Below are 13005 nucleotides of genomic sequence, written 5' to 3'. Positions count from 1 at the left end.
AAGAATGAAAAGAAAATAATGGAGAATCTGTGTTAAAGATCCAATATTTAAATAATAGAAGAGAGAAAGAAGAAAACAGAGAGAATAAAAACCAATGAAATAATCCAAGAAAAAATTCCCCAAACTGAAGGACATGAACTGGTAGACTAAAAGGGTGCACAACAGGCGAACACAGATCCACAATAAGGCATGCTGTCACAGAATTTTATAACGATCGGGCAAAAAGAAAAGTTTCTACAAGGTTCCAGAGAGAGAACACAGGTGATTTAGAGAGGAATAAAACTTCTTTTTTCTTACATTTATGAAAGAACACAGGTGATTTAGAGAGGAATAAAACTTCTTTTTTCTTACATTTATTTTTATTTTTTAGATCTTATTCATTTCTAGAGAAGGAAGAAGGAGGGGAGAGAGAAAGAGAGAGAGAGAGAAGGAGGGAAGAGCAGGAGAAAGAGAAGGAGGGAAGAGCAGGAAGCATCAACTCCCGTATGTGCCTTTACCAGGCAAGCCAGAAGTTTTGAACTGGCGACCTCGGCTTTCCAGGTTGACGTTTTGTCCACTGTGCCACCACAGGTCAGGCGAGGACTAGGACTTCTTCACGCTAACGAAGAAGCTAGAAGACAATGAAGCAACATTTTCCAAATTCGGAAAATAATTTATTTTCCAAATAAGAATTCTAGATACATATAAATGATCAATCAAATATGAAGGTAAAATGAAACTCATTTTTAAGATATTCAAAGTCTCAAACTGTTGAATTCCCACACACCCTTCCTTTAAAACAAACAAACAACAACAACAAAAATACCAAAACAAAACCCTCTTGGAAATAGTGACCCTACAAAATAAAGCAATATGCCCTGGCCGGATAACTCAGTTGGTTAGAGCATTGTTCCAATATGCCAAAGTTGTAGGTTTGAACCCAGGTTAGGGAACATACAGGAACAAATGTCTGCTCTCCCCCAGCCTCTCTCTCTCTCTCTCTCTCTCTCTCTCTCTCTCAAATCAATCAACAAATTAAAAATAATAATAATAAAGTAATAACCATGAAGAGAACATGGGATGCAGGAAACTATAAGCTAACCTAGGAGAAGGCCGAAGGGAATTCCTAAGAGAGCATTGGAGATCCCAAGGGAACAGCGTGCCCCCATTGGAGAGGACAGCCAGTTCAGACTGAGCCATGAGATTCCCGGACAAGCCATCTGAGAACTATCCTCACCTGGACTTCCTCCACCACTGCCCCATCTTCTAAATCTAAGGACAGAGTTCCCAGATAAGCCTGGCCCAAAACCTTTTCTACACTCATTTGCCCTGACAATGTGTGGCTCCAATTCTAGCACAGGATCTCTCTCTCTCTCTCTCTCTCTCTCTCTCTCTCTCTCTCTCTCTCTCTCATGCTGGCTGCATGCATCAACTGAAGACATTCATTTTACTCCATGGAAGTCTTTTTGAATCTACTCATGAATGTTAGAGGGACTCTAGAGGAGCTTAGAAGCAAAACACACAGAGCAGCCCATTCCCATTGCCCATATGTCCACTGACTATCCTGTCTCTGTCCCACACTACAGCCCAGCTAGTTTTCCAGGTTCCAGAGCCTTAGACTTTCAGACTTATCTCGAGTCTTGCCCATTGATGTCTCCCAGATGGTTCAGGTGAACTCTCAGGAAAGCTGCAGTAGGACTATAAACCAAAGACTCTGTATACATACCCTCCTCTGGGCACCTCCATCTCATAGTGGCAATATTGTCCTCTCCTCACACAGTTAATTTTGTGATTGACACTCAGTTTTTCCCCTCAAATTAAGCAACATGGTACTTAGGAATATATACACATGTTAAAAAAAACCTCTAAAGACATACTTAGTACTAGCTGGGTGGGGAGAGAAGGCATACACTTGGGAAGGGTCATACAAGAGACGTCTAAGTACCAACGTTTAATTTCTTTACCTGGGTGATGAGTTCATAAGTGCCTATATTATTGTTGTTGTTGTTAAAATAAAACATATGTATTTTAGACATTTATATCTAGGTATTTAGTACACAGGCACATACACAATAATTTTATAGAAGAAACAATCTATAATCCCAACACCTAGATGCAATGTGTTAATATTTTAAATTATTTTCTGTCATCCGTTTTTCTGTGCATTTTATATCATTGAGATTATACTGACATATACCTTTTTTTGAGAGCCTGTTTAACATAAGCACCTTATGTTCTTAAATACTTTGCATATTTATCATTTTAAGGATTATTGTAATATTGCACTGAAACTCTTCACTGCTTCAAAGAGCATAGCTCCTGGTAACGACAGATTGAATCTTTGTGCTAGTAGAAGCTTGTACCTGAAATGTTTCCAGGGTAATCCAGAATTTCCTCCCAGCACCCGTTCACTCTGTCAAAATCCCACCCTACTGCAAGGCCCAGCTAAAATTCCACCACCTCCAGGAAGCCTGACTACCATTCAGGGAAACCTCCTTTTTTTTTTTTCTTTTTTTTTTTTTTTTTCATTTTTCTGAAGCTGGAAACAGGGAGAGACAGTCAGACAGACTCCCGCATGCGCCCGACCGGGATCCACCCGGCACGCCCACCATGGGGCGGCGCTCTGCCCACCAGGGGGCGATGCTCTGCCCATCCTGGGCGTCGCCATATTGCGACCAGAGCCACTCTAGCGCCTGGGGCAGAGGCCACAGAGCCATCCCCAGCGCCCGGGCCATCTTTGCTCCAATGGAGCCTTGGCTGCGGGAGGGGAAGAGAGAGACAGAGAGGAAAGCGCGGCGGAGGGGTGGAGAAGCAAATGGGCACTTCTCCTGTGTGCCCTGGCCGGGAATCGAACCCGGGTCCTCCGCACGCTAGGCCGACGCTCTACCGCTGAGCCAACCGGCCAGGGCCTGGGAAACCTCCTTTTTTAATCTGTTATCTAGTCTGCCTCTTTTTATAGCTATTTGCATTCATTTATTTTTCCTCTGGAACACTATAAATTCTTGGGAACAGAGACCTATGTCTAGAGGCCCCAGAAAATACTAAGTGCTCCATAAGTAATAAGTAAATAAATTTGAAAGCTTGCTTTTTTATTTTTTGCTTCCATATCCTGCATTACCAGTAGTGTTTGTCTATATAATTAAGTCACTTATGGGCTTTCACCCAAATTGAAGGTTCTCAAATGGAAACACATTCTGTTTGTCCATAATTGCCACATCCAGAAATTGGGAACATGACCACCCCTGTTGTCCCTGTTAATAGATTTGATATGTGCTTTGAGGGTTGGATTAAAGAATGTTTGTGCTCTAAAAACAATTTGTGTTTATTGAGGGCCTATTATGTGCCAGACACCAGCTTGAGTAGTTTACATGAATCTGTGATTTAATTCTCACTGAAACACTAGGAGAAAGAAAGCTATTTTGTTTCTTCATCTTACACCTGAAGAAACTGAGTCACTTGCCCATAGTCAGCCAGGTTGTGTATGGAGGAATTAGGACTCCAGCCTAGATCTGCCTGAGGCTCATGTTCTTCGTTTCCAGACAACGCTGTCTTCTCAGAAATAAAAGAATAAAATGTAAATCTTGATCTCCAACTCTCACTTCCATATTGCAAATCTAGTTGCCTACCAAATAGCTAACACTTGTGAATATATATTTATTTTTTAAATTTTTAAAATTGATTTTAGAGAGACAGAAAGGGAGAGAGAGAGAAAAGAAGTCAATTTATTTTTCCACTTATTTATGCATTCATTGGTTGATTCTTGTGTGTGCCTGACTGGGAATCAAGCCACAACCTTGGCCTATGGAGGTGATTCTCTAATCAAATGAGCTACCTGGCCAGGGTTACATATATTGATAAATGCAAAAAAATAATAGATAATGTTTAAAAGAAAGATAAGAAAGAAATCCATAATTTCACACCTAACAAATACTATCATTTTAGAGTACTTTCTTCCAGTTTTTTTTCATATGTGTATACCTTTTTAAAAATTCTCAGATAGTTGATATGTGCTTTTAAGCAGAAGAGTCTTTTTAGTGGTAAAGACAACAGTGGCACCAATGACAAACATCAGCTGTCCCACAGCCTTCTGGGGTCCATCTTACATCAGATGGAAACCTGGAAGTATGACAAATATAAGTGTAATGAACAAGCAGTTGATTTCCTATACACTCAAACATAGCGTGTGTGCAGAGGGGGACTCCTGAATGAGAAGAGGGGGTGGACCTGAATAGGTTTGTGCTTTGAGTTATCATATCTTATGTCTATAGCTACTGACTATGCAGTAAAATGCAAAATATAATTTACTAGAAAATGTTGAACTTTATAGCTGATTTTTAATTCTTAACGGTTCTGTTGTTGGAAGTCCATTTTTCTGGGAAAGACATCAGGCAAATGTTTCTCTTGCAGGCAAAATAATGGTCTCAAAGATGCTTATACCCTAATCCCTGGAACCTGTGAAACTGGTACCTAACTTGGCAAATTTGCACTGTGATTAAGGGTACAGACCTTGCTATGGGAAGATTATCCAGGTGAACCCAAACTAATCACATGAATACTTAATTTCCAAGCTGTGGTCAAAGAGAGACTTGACTACGGGAAAAGGGCCAGAGAGGGAACCAGGGAGATGGCAGCCGAGAAGAACTTAGCCTGTCACTGCTAGCTTTGAAGATGGCACTTGGGGACTATGAGCCAAAGGATGCAGGCAGCATCTAGACACTGGAGAAGGCGAGGAAATGTATTTTCTCTAAAAGCTTCCAGGAAGGCTAACACTTTGATTTTAGCACAGTGAGACCCATGTTATATTTCTGACCTATATAGAACTGTAAGATAATTAATTTGTCTTGTTTTAAATCACTAAAGTTTATGGTATTTGTTACATAATAACTAGTTTTCTCTATTTCTATCTCGCAGCCCTTCCTCTTTCTCCATCAGTTGTGGTCCTTATTGGTGGGTGTACGTGACTGTGCTGTGCTTGATTCTCCAGTCCAGGCTCATTCACTGCAACAAGATCCTGGGTTTGCTCCAGATTCTCAAATCCACCCCCCCCCTTTTTTTAATTAAGTGAGAAGCAGGGAGGCAGAGAAACAGACCCCTGCATGCATCCTAACCAGGATCCTTCCCCCCACCCCAGCAAGCCCCCTACTGGGTGATGTTCTGCCCATCTGGGGCTGTTACTCTGTTGCTCAGCAACTGAGCTATTTTAGTGCCTGAGGTGAGGCCATGGTGCCATCCTCAGTGCCCAGGGCCAATTTGCTTCAACCGAGAAGTGACTGCCAGGGGCAGGGGGAGTTGGAGAAACAGATAGTTGCTTCTCCTGTGTGCCCTGACCAGAAATCAAACCCAGGACCTCCACACACAACAGGCCAACACTCTACTGCTGAGCCAACTGGCCAGGGCCAGACCCACTCATCTCAAAAAGAAAACAAGGAGCCCTGGCCAGTTGGCTCAGCAGTAGAGTGTCAGCCCAGTGTGTGGAAGTGCCAGGTTTGATTCCAGCCAGGCCAGGGCATGCAGGAGATGTGCTCATCTGCTTCTCCACCCCTTCCCCTCTCCTTTCTCTCCATCTCTCTCTTCCCCTCTCGCAGCCAGGGCTTCACTGGAGCAAACATTGGCCCAGGCACTGAGGATGACTCCATGGCCTCTGCCTCAGGTGCTAGAATGGCTCCAGTTGCAGCAGAGCAACGCCCCAGATGGGCAGAGCATCGCCCCCTGGTGGGCATACTGGGTAGATCCCAGTCAGGTGCATGCAGGAATCTGTCTCTCTGCCTCCCTGCTTCTCACTTCAGAAAAATTTTAAAAGGAAAGAAAGAAAGAAAGAAAGAAAGAAAGAAAGAAAGAAAGAAAGAAAGAAAGAAAGAAAGAAAGAAAGAAAGAAAGAAAGAAAGAAAGAAAAACAGAAACTCTAGGTGTCACCCTTGGCACTGGCTAAAAGGACTGATGACAGAAATCTTGTCTGTCTTGTTTAGTGCTGATTCCCCAACACCTATTGCAATAGAACAGTGCTTGGTACACAGTACTAGGTCAATAAACATTTGTTGATTGATTGATGGATGGATGGATAAATGGTCATTTAGAAACTTGTATCTTTTCTCCAAGCCATGTGCTGTTGCCATTTGCTACTACTGACTCTGTGAGTTTTATCATGACCCCATCTTTACCAGGGTGAGGGTGAAGGCAGTGGTGGGCTCACTGAAGTAAAATTGAGGTTGAAATTAACATAGGAGTAGCCCTGCCTAGCCAATGAGAATTTTGTGTAAATATAGCTTACGCGAGGCTTTATGACATATATACAAAGCTTTCTTAATAATTCATTCAACCAAAATTAAGAGTCTGCTCTGTCCAGGACCCTCTGCCATGTGCTAAAGACACAAATATAAATAGGACACAGTCATTGCCATCCAACATCAACAACATAGAAGTGGTTGTTGGCTGCCTTACAGTGCAATGTAGCAGACACTCTTCTATATGCAATGATTTCATTTACATCTTAGAACAATGATCCAGAAAAATAGGTATTATTAGTCTCATTTTATGGATGAGAAAAGTGAGCCTGGAAAGTTAAATAACATACAAATGGCAAGTCAGTGGTTCATGCCAGGCTTGGCATCCAGGTCCATTTGGCTCCAAAAGCATATTGCATAGTGACTTACAGCTTAAGAAGCACTTTTATCATACATGATTTTTCTTACTTCTTCTAACAAGTATCTGAAATAGGCATAACTACACTCCTTTTACCAAAGAGAAAATTCAAACTCAACTATTTGCCTGCGGCACAAGTTTTTATGAAGACACACATTGGAATACAGTGAGACAAATGCTTCTGCTAGAGCTGAAGCTCATGCCAGGTGAAAATTTGTTAGTTAGAGCCGTGTTCACTCTGTGCATTCAATTATAATCACTTGCTTGATCTGGGGCCAACAATTTCATAATCATTGTAAGTGTCATGTTGGGTGTATCATGCACATTTCTTACATTTAGAAAAGCCCCACTTTGTTCAACACTTTAACATTAAAATGGTGCTCATCAAAGCTCATGGTCTAATTAGTCACCTTTTACAATAGAAAAGACAAGTTCCCAACTAATCAACATGCTACAAGCTCTTCCTCCCTTCCAACAAGTTTTCTGTTGCCTTTGGTGATTGTATAAACATCAAATCAGACCTGGTTTAAAATAAAAGAAAGCTTGATGCTTATCAGGGTTACTTAAGATTGACAGTGAGGAGCGAGGGCACCTGTGCGAATTCCATAAGGGTAGTGAACACTTTTTTATTCATTTCTGTACCTTTCAGAGCACCTAAAATAAGGTCTATTTCATGGTATTCATTGAGTGAATAAATGAGTGAATAAAAGTTCCAAAGGTGCCAACAGGGAAGAATTCTATAAAGGGCCTCAGAACTCAGAAGTACCTAAAAGCTAAAAAGAGACCAGTGCAGAATGCTGATGGAGAAGTTTACATAGGGCCATAGTGACATGGCTTGCCACTGGCCATGCGCTGTGCCCTGAACTTACCACCAGCAAGTGTGAGGGATTAAGCTTGACATTTTAGTATAGTGGACTATAGACCTGCCTCTGCCACTAGCAATGTTGCCTTCAGTGTTTCTTTATATATAAAATACAGGATCAAGGCAGAGGTGGGGACCAGTTAATTTTTGAAGTTTTTTCTGAGCCTCTGCTAACACATGGGGACCCTTCACCAAAATGTCCCATTCCAGCTTCCTTCCATGGTGTTTTTCCATGCCCCAGCCTACTGTGCCCACCAAGTTCATGTGCACCACATCAGATCGGACTCCACGGAAGAGCTTCTGCTCAAAATTCCTGCTCTCCTACCCCACTCCCACCTCTCTAAGGTGATATTCTCTTCATCATCCAACTGGCCAACCAAAATGATGATGCTGACCAGTGAAGTCCAGACAGAAGACATTCCACACTTTGTATGAAAACAATCCTTGGAGAATTCAGTTTAAAATGTAGTTTTCTGGGTCTACCCACAGAGTAGATCTTAGAAGGGGCCCTAGGACTTTCTCACAAGCACCCCTAGCCAATTCTGATACAGGTGATCTGAAAACCATTCTTTGAAAAGTAAAGTGAATGAGATTTTTTACCCTAAACCAGGGATTCTTAACTTGCAGTTTATGGGTTTCCAAGGTCTCTGAGGCTAGAATTCAAGGGTCTGTAAACTTGAAAGAGAAAAAGTCATCTTTATTTTTATTAATTCTAACTGTAATTTAACATTTTATTCACTTTTGAATGTTGGCAACAAACCCAGTTGTATTAGTAGTACCTATGACTTTGTCATCAATTGAAGTCACAGATATGTCACAGCACATTACTGTTCCTGCAGATACCTTGAAATCCCATTCACAGTCATTACTGCTTTTAAATGATGGTTGTTGTTAGACTTGCCATTGAATTATGTTCTTTAATTAAAAAGAAGCACATATATTATTATATTGTTATTTTAAAAAAAGATTTTATAACTGTATTTTATCAACAACACAGTATTTATTTTATGCATTTAAAGATATTATTCTGAGAGGGCATCTATAGGCTTCACCAGACTGTCAAAGTTGTCAAAGAGGTCCTTGGCAGAGGAAAAAAAAAAAAAAAAAAGATAAAAATTCCTTGCTCTAGGTAGAGCTAGTTATGCCAAAGGACCAAAAACAATTTCTGGCATCCTTCTGCTGTCTGTTTTTATTCTGTTGTCCCTCCCCCAAAGCCAACACTTTAGCCAGGTGAAGGCCCTCACAAAACTTACTAAATTCTCAGGGCTAAAGAAGGAGCAGCCTCCTGTTTTCTGAAAGTGATCTTGGCAAAAATTAGGAGAGGTCAGCTCCTCCTGAAGCTTCTCACGGCCTGGAGAACAAGTCCTTTTGTTTCCTCGATCAAACCGAGCCATTTTTCCTAGTTCATAATCCACTATTTTATCAATACAAATATTGACTTGAGGGAGTAAGAAAACCACACTCTATGATGAACAGAAACTTCCTGGACCAGGTCCCTAGATACTCATCAGAAACAGAAACTCAGAGGGGTGGAGAGCAAGGATGGTCTAATCCGCTGTGTGCTGGCACCATCGTCCTGACTTGATTTCATCTATAGGCTAGCCCAGGGGTAAATTAGATAGGCATTTATTTATATTTTTTTCTTAATTTTTTTTAACTTTTATTAATTTTTAGAGAGGAGAGAGAATGAGAGAGAGAGAGAGAAGGGGGAGGGAGGAGCAGGAAGCATCAACTCCCATATGTGCCTTGACCAGGCAAGCCCAGGGTTTTGAACCGGCAACCTCAGCATTCCAGGTCGACGCTTTATCCACTGCGCCACCACAGGTCAGGCTCTTAATTTTTTTTTTTTTTTTTTTTAAGAGAAGCAAAAGCAAGGCCACACAAGCCAGCCAAATGACGACCCTAGGTCACAGGCCGTTTGGGCAATGCCCACCGATTACTTCACAAACTCCTGTACTTCATAAACTCCTAAGTAGCTGCTGAAAGCACTATCCAGTTTACAAATGAGGAAGGAGCCTGAAACACAAGCATCCTGGCTGGCCCCTGGCACAATCTCCACTGGTTGTTCTCTGTTAAGGGTTTATCTGTACATCCACAGCCGGAAAGAAATCAGCATTCCTGGGCTCCTGGCTTAAAGAAAATTAATGACTAGGCTAGACGAGTCCTGGGGACTCCCTACCCTCGCAGTCTTAACACCCAGGGCGGGATTTCTAGGCTCGGGGAATGCCCCACCTTCTGGTTTTGGTCAAGACAGGGATTTCTTAGAAGGTTGGGGGGCCAATCAGAGGCCATAAATCTTGGAGAACCTTCATGGTTTTACAAGGGAGTTCGCGGGGGCCCGCTCTTCTCCCTCTTGAGGTCTATTTACAACGCCAAAATCTCCGTGTTAATGGACCTGGGATAATGGTGTTTACTTTACCGCGATAAAGCGCTCAGCTTCCTGGGGAGCGGCTGTAAAATGTCCTGGAGGTAGGGCGTGTAGGAGAGCGCCGTTAAAGGGGGCGCTGGAAGAACCAGGGCACCAGGTTCTCTTCCAGGCAGGGCCCCCGCCCTCCACCCCTAGACCCGGCTGAGCGGCCCAGGCCTCACGGGTGAGGACGGTTCCCACATAAATCACCAGCGCCAGAGTCTCGGGAAAAGGCGCATTTTTCATTGCTGGCTGCAGGGCAACTCCCGACAGCGAACGAGAAACAGAAGTTGTCTTTAGATAAACCGTTTACCGGAGCGCGCGTCCTGGCAGCGTGGCCTGCAGAGCACAGGGCAACGGGGTCTTGTTGCTGTGCAACACCCCCCCTAGCCCAGCACCTTGCAGAGGCCCCAAAGAAAAACCCAGATACTCCCGAACGAATGGCTGGCTCCACGTTCTCCCATCGACGGAAAGTGAGAACCAAGAGGGAAAGAAAAGGAGGACTTCAAGATTTGGGGAGACTGGAGAAGTGGTGTGCCCACGAAAACTCTAGAGTCCTAAGACCTGAGAGCTCAACTCCACATTTACAGCTGTGTGGTCTCCAGCAAGTGACTTGACCTCTCTGAGCTTCAGGAATCCTCAGTTAGATAAACGGATGTAAAAAGTACTATCTTCCTAGTCTATGTTCAAAATTAAATTAAATGGGATTTGCATAACCTGTAAAGCCAAAGTTATTTATCGGTGGTCTGTGTATGGGCCTAGTGGGTGTGAAAGTCTTAGAATCGTCAGTTGCTCAAATCCCAAAACGTTGAAGAACCACCACGCTCGTTCTGTAGCTAGTTCTGCAGCTGGACTGCAGAGCTCTGGCTTTGACACTAGCTGTGAGACCTTGCCGTGACTTAAACCTCCTGTTTCCTCTTCTGTAAATGAGATAATAGTTCCTAGGATTGTTGTGGAGAGTAAAAATGCTTAGCATGGTGTCTGGCACTAATAAAAGCTAACTGTTATTTTTACACATCAGCCCTAACCCCGTAGCAGAGACGCGTGGCTCCCACGCCAGGAATTCCAGGTCTAGTCCTTTTCGAGCTGAAAGCTGCTGCCAAGATCCCAGAAACCTTCGGTGGGCGCCAGCGGGTGGGCTACCTGCTCGCTGGCGAGTGGCGGCCTTTCCATTGTGCGAGGTGGGTGCAGAGGCCGCGTTTTGCTCCGGAGCAGTACGTGGACAGGCAGGTGCTCACCCGGGGCCGGGGGCCGTGGGCCTCCCCAATTCAGGGAGCGTGGCGACTGCTGGGCGGCCGCCCTTTGAAGGCGGCTCTCACCTCGCGGACCGCCAGGCGCCCGGGGCTCAGCCATAATCCGGATCTGGAGGCCGCAGCACTACACTGACCGCCACCAACACGGAGAATCAAAGCTACCGCTGTTCTAGTAGCTTCAGGTCTTGTTGACTTGTTGACATGTGCGAACCGGAGCGAGACGATCTCCAGTTTGGAAATCAGCCTTGAGAGAAAAGGGGCCGGGGAGGCCTCCTAGGAGCAGGCACCTCCAGCCGCCACCCCACCGAGGCCAAGTTTCCTATCGCGGGCAGACACGTTTCCTTCCCTCCCGAGGTCAGAGGTCGAGCCCAGGAGAGGCCTGCTCGCTGTTCCCTCCGGGCCCACCCCGTGTGGCCGCCCCGGAGCCCCGTTTCCAGCCCGCCTCCTTCCCCCCCTCCTAGCTTACCATCCATTAGTGTAATCCCCTGTCCAAACACTGCGGCTAGGACAGCCAGACGTTGGTGTAAACAGACCCAGGGGGACAATTCTAACGATATAAATAAAATAAGCATTAATAGCGCAAATTGTTCGATGAGCCGGAGGCCGAGCACTCAGGACTCCAGCCTCGTTGGAGTTTGTGTACACAGCGTGGACACCGCGCATCCCTCAGGTAAACCGAGGGTTCTTGCCTAGGCGGAAATCTAAATCCACGCGCAGGTGAGGTCTCCGCAGGCGCGCCAATCCGGCCCCAGACGCGCACAGGCCTGGGCACGCACGTGGCTTGGGACAGACGCACACGCGGGGACCGCCGCGCCGCTGCGGTTGGAGTTGATGCAACCGCCTGAGCCCCCAGACACAGCGGAATCGGAGTTAACCCAACTCGTCTTCACAAAACTTCGCGCACCTGTGTGTCCAGCCACGGCCCACCGGCGCCACCCGGCCCCGTCCGCCGCCTTAGTGCGCAAGGGACACGGCGCTCGCACTCAGAACGGGGAGAATCAGCCTCTACTAGCCCCGGGGTTAATACTAATAAACTAACACGTATGGAGGGTTTATTGTGCTAGTCACTACACTAAGCGCTTCACAGAGGTCATCTTTAATCCTCAGGGCGACCTACAAGGTAGTTACTTTTAGTATTCCCAGTTGTACAAATCAGAAAAGCAGAGCTCAGAATTCAGGAATTCGCCAGGAGCCAGAGTGGAGACAGTATTTGAACCCACCACTCTGCACCAAGAAGTGCATTGTGCACTCCTGAGGGGCAGGCGTTTGCTCAGTTCCGACTAACCAGGTTTCCAAGGCCTGGAGCTTGGTTCCAAGGCGTCCCCACCACCACCACCACCACCACCCCAATCCCAGCTGCAGTCGATGGTTTCTAGGGAGAAGTTCCTTCTTCGGAGAGAGTAGGCAGAGTGGCTGAGAAGTCTGAACAGAGAGGGAGGGAACCATCTCCAAAAGCCTTGTAGGCCAGGACGGGGAGAGGGGGCTCCCGGCACCCCCAGAGCTAGACCTCTGGGCTCCTGGGTTAGGGCAGAGGCCCAGACGCCTGCTGGCGCTAGCGTGGTCTCCTTGGGGGCAGGTGGCCTTGGAGTCCTGTTCCCTGGAATCCGGCTGGCTGGGGTAGAACGTTCTCTACAGCCCACCCAGGAGGTGGAGCGGCAGGTTCAGAGCAAGGACCCGGAAGTGTTGCATCCATCCCTTACCTGCTCTATGACCTTGGACGAGTCATTTCATTTTGGGGACCTCAATTTCCATGGCTTTAAGTTGAGAAGCAGAAGAGCAATAATATTTGTCTTAGGGATGTGACGATCGTGCATGTGGAACATTTTGTTTACCAGTGGGAAGTTTATTATTATAATTAATATTAA

This window comes from Saccopteryx leptura, chromosome 13 (assembly GCF_036850995.1).
Source record: "Saccopteryx leptura isolate mSacLep1 chromosome 13, mSacLep1_pri_phased_curated, whole genome shotgun sequence".
In the NCBI taxonomy this organism is placed as follows: Eukaryota; Metazoa; Chordata; class Mammalia; order Chiroptera; family Emballonuridae; genus Saccopteryx; species Saccopteryx leptura.
The sequence above is the reverse complement of the archived record's forward strand: the minus strand, read 5'-3'. Positions refer to the sequence as shown.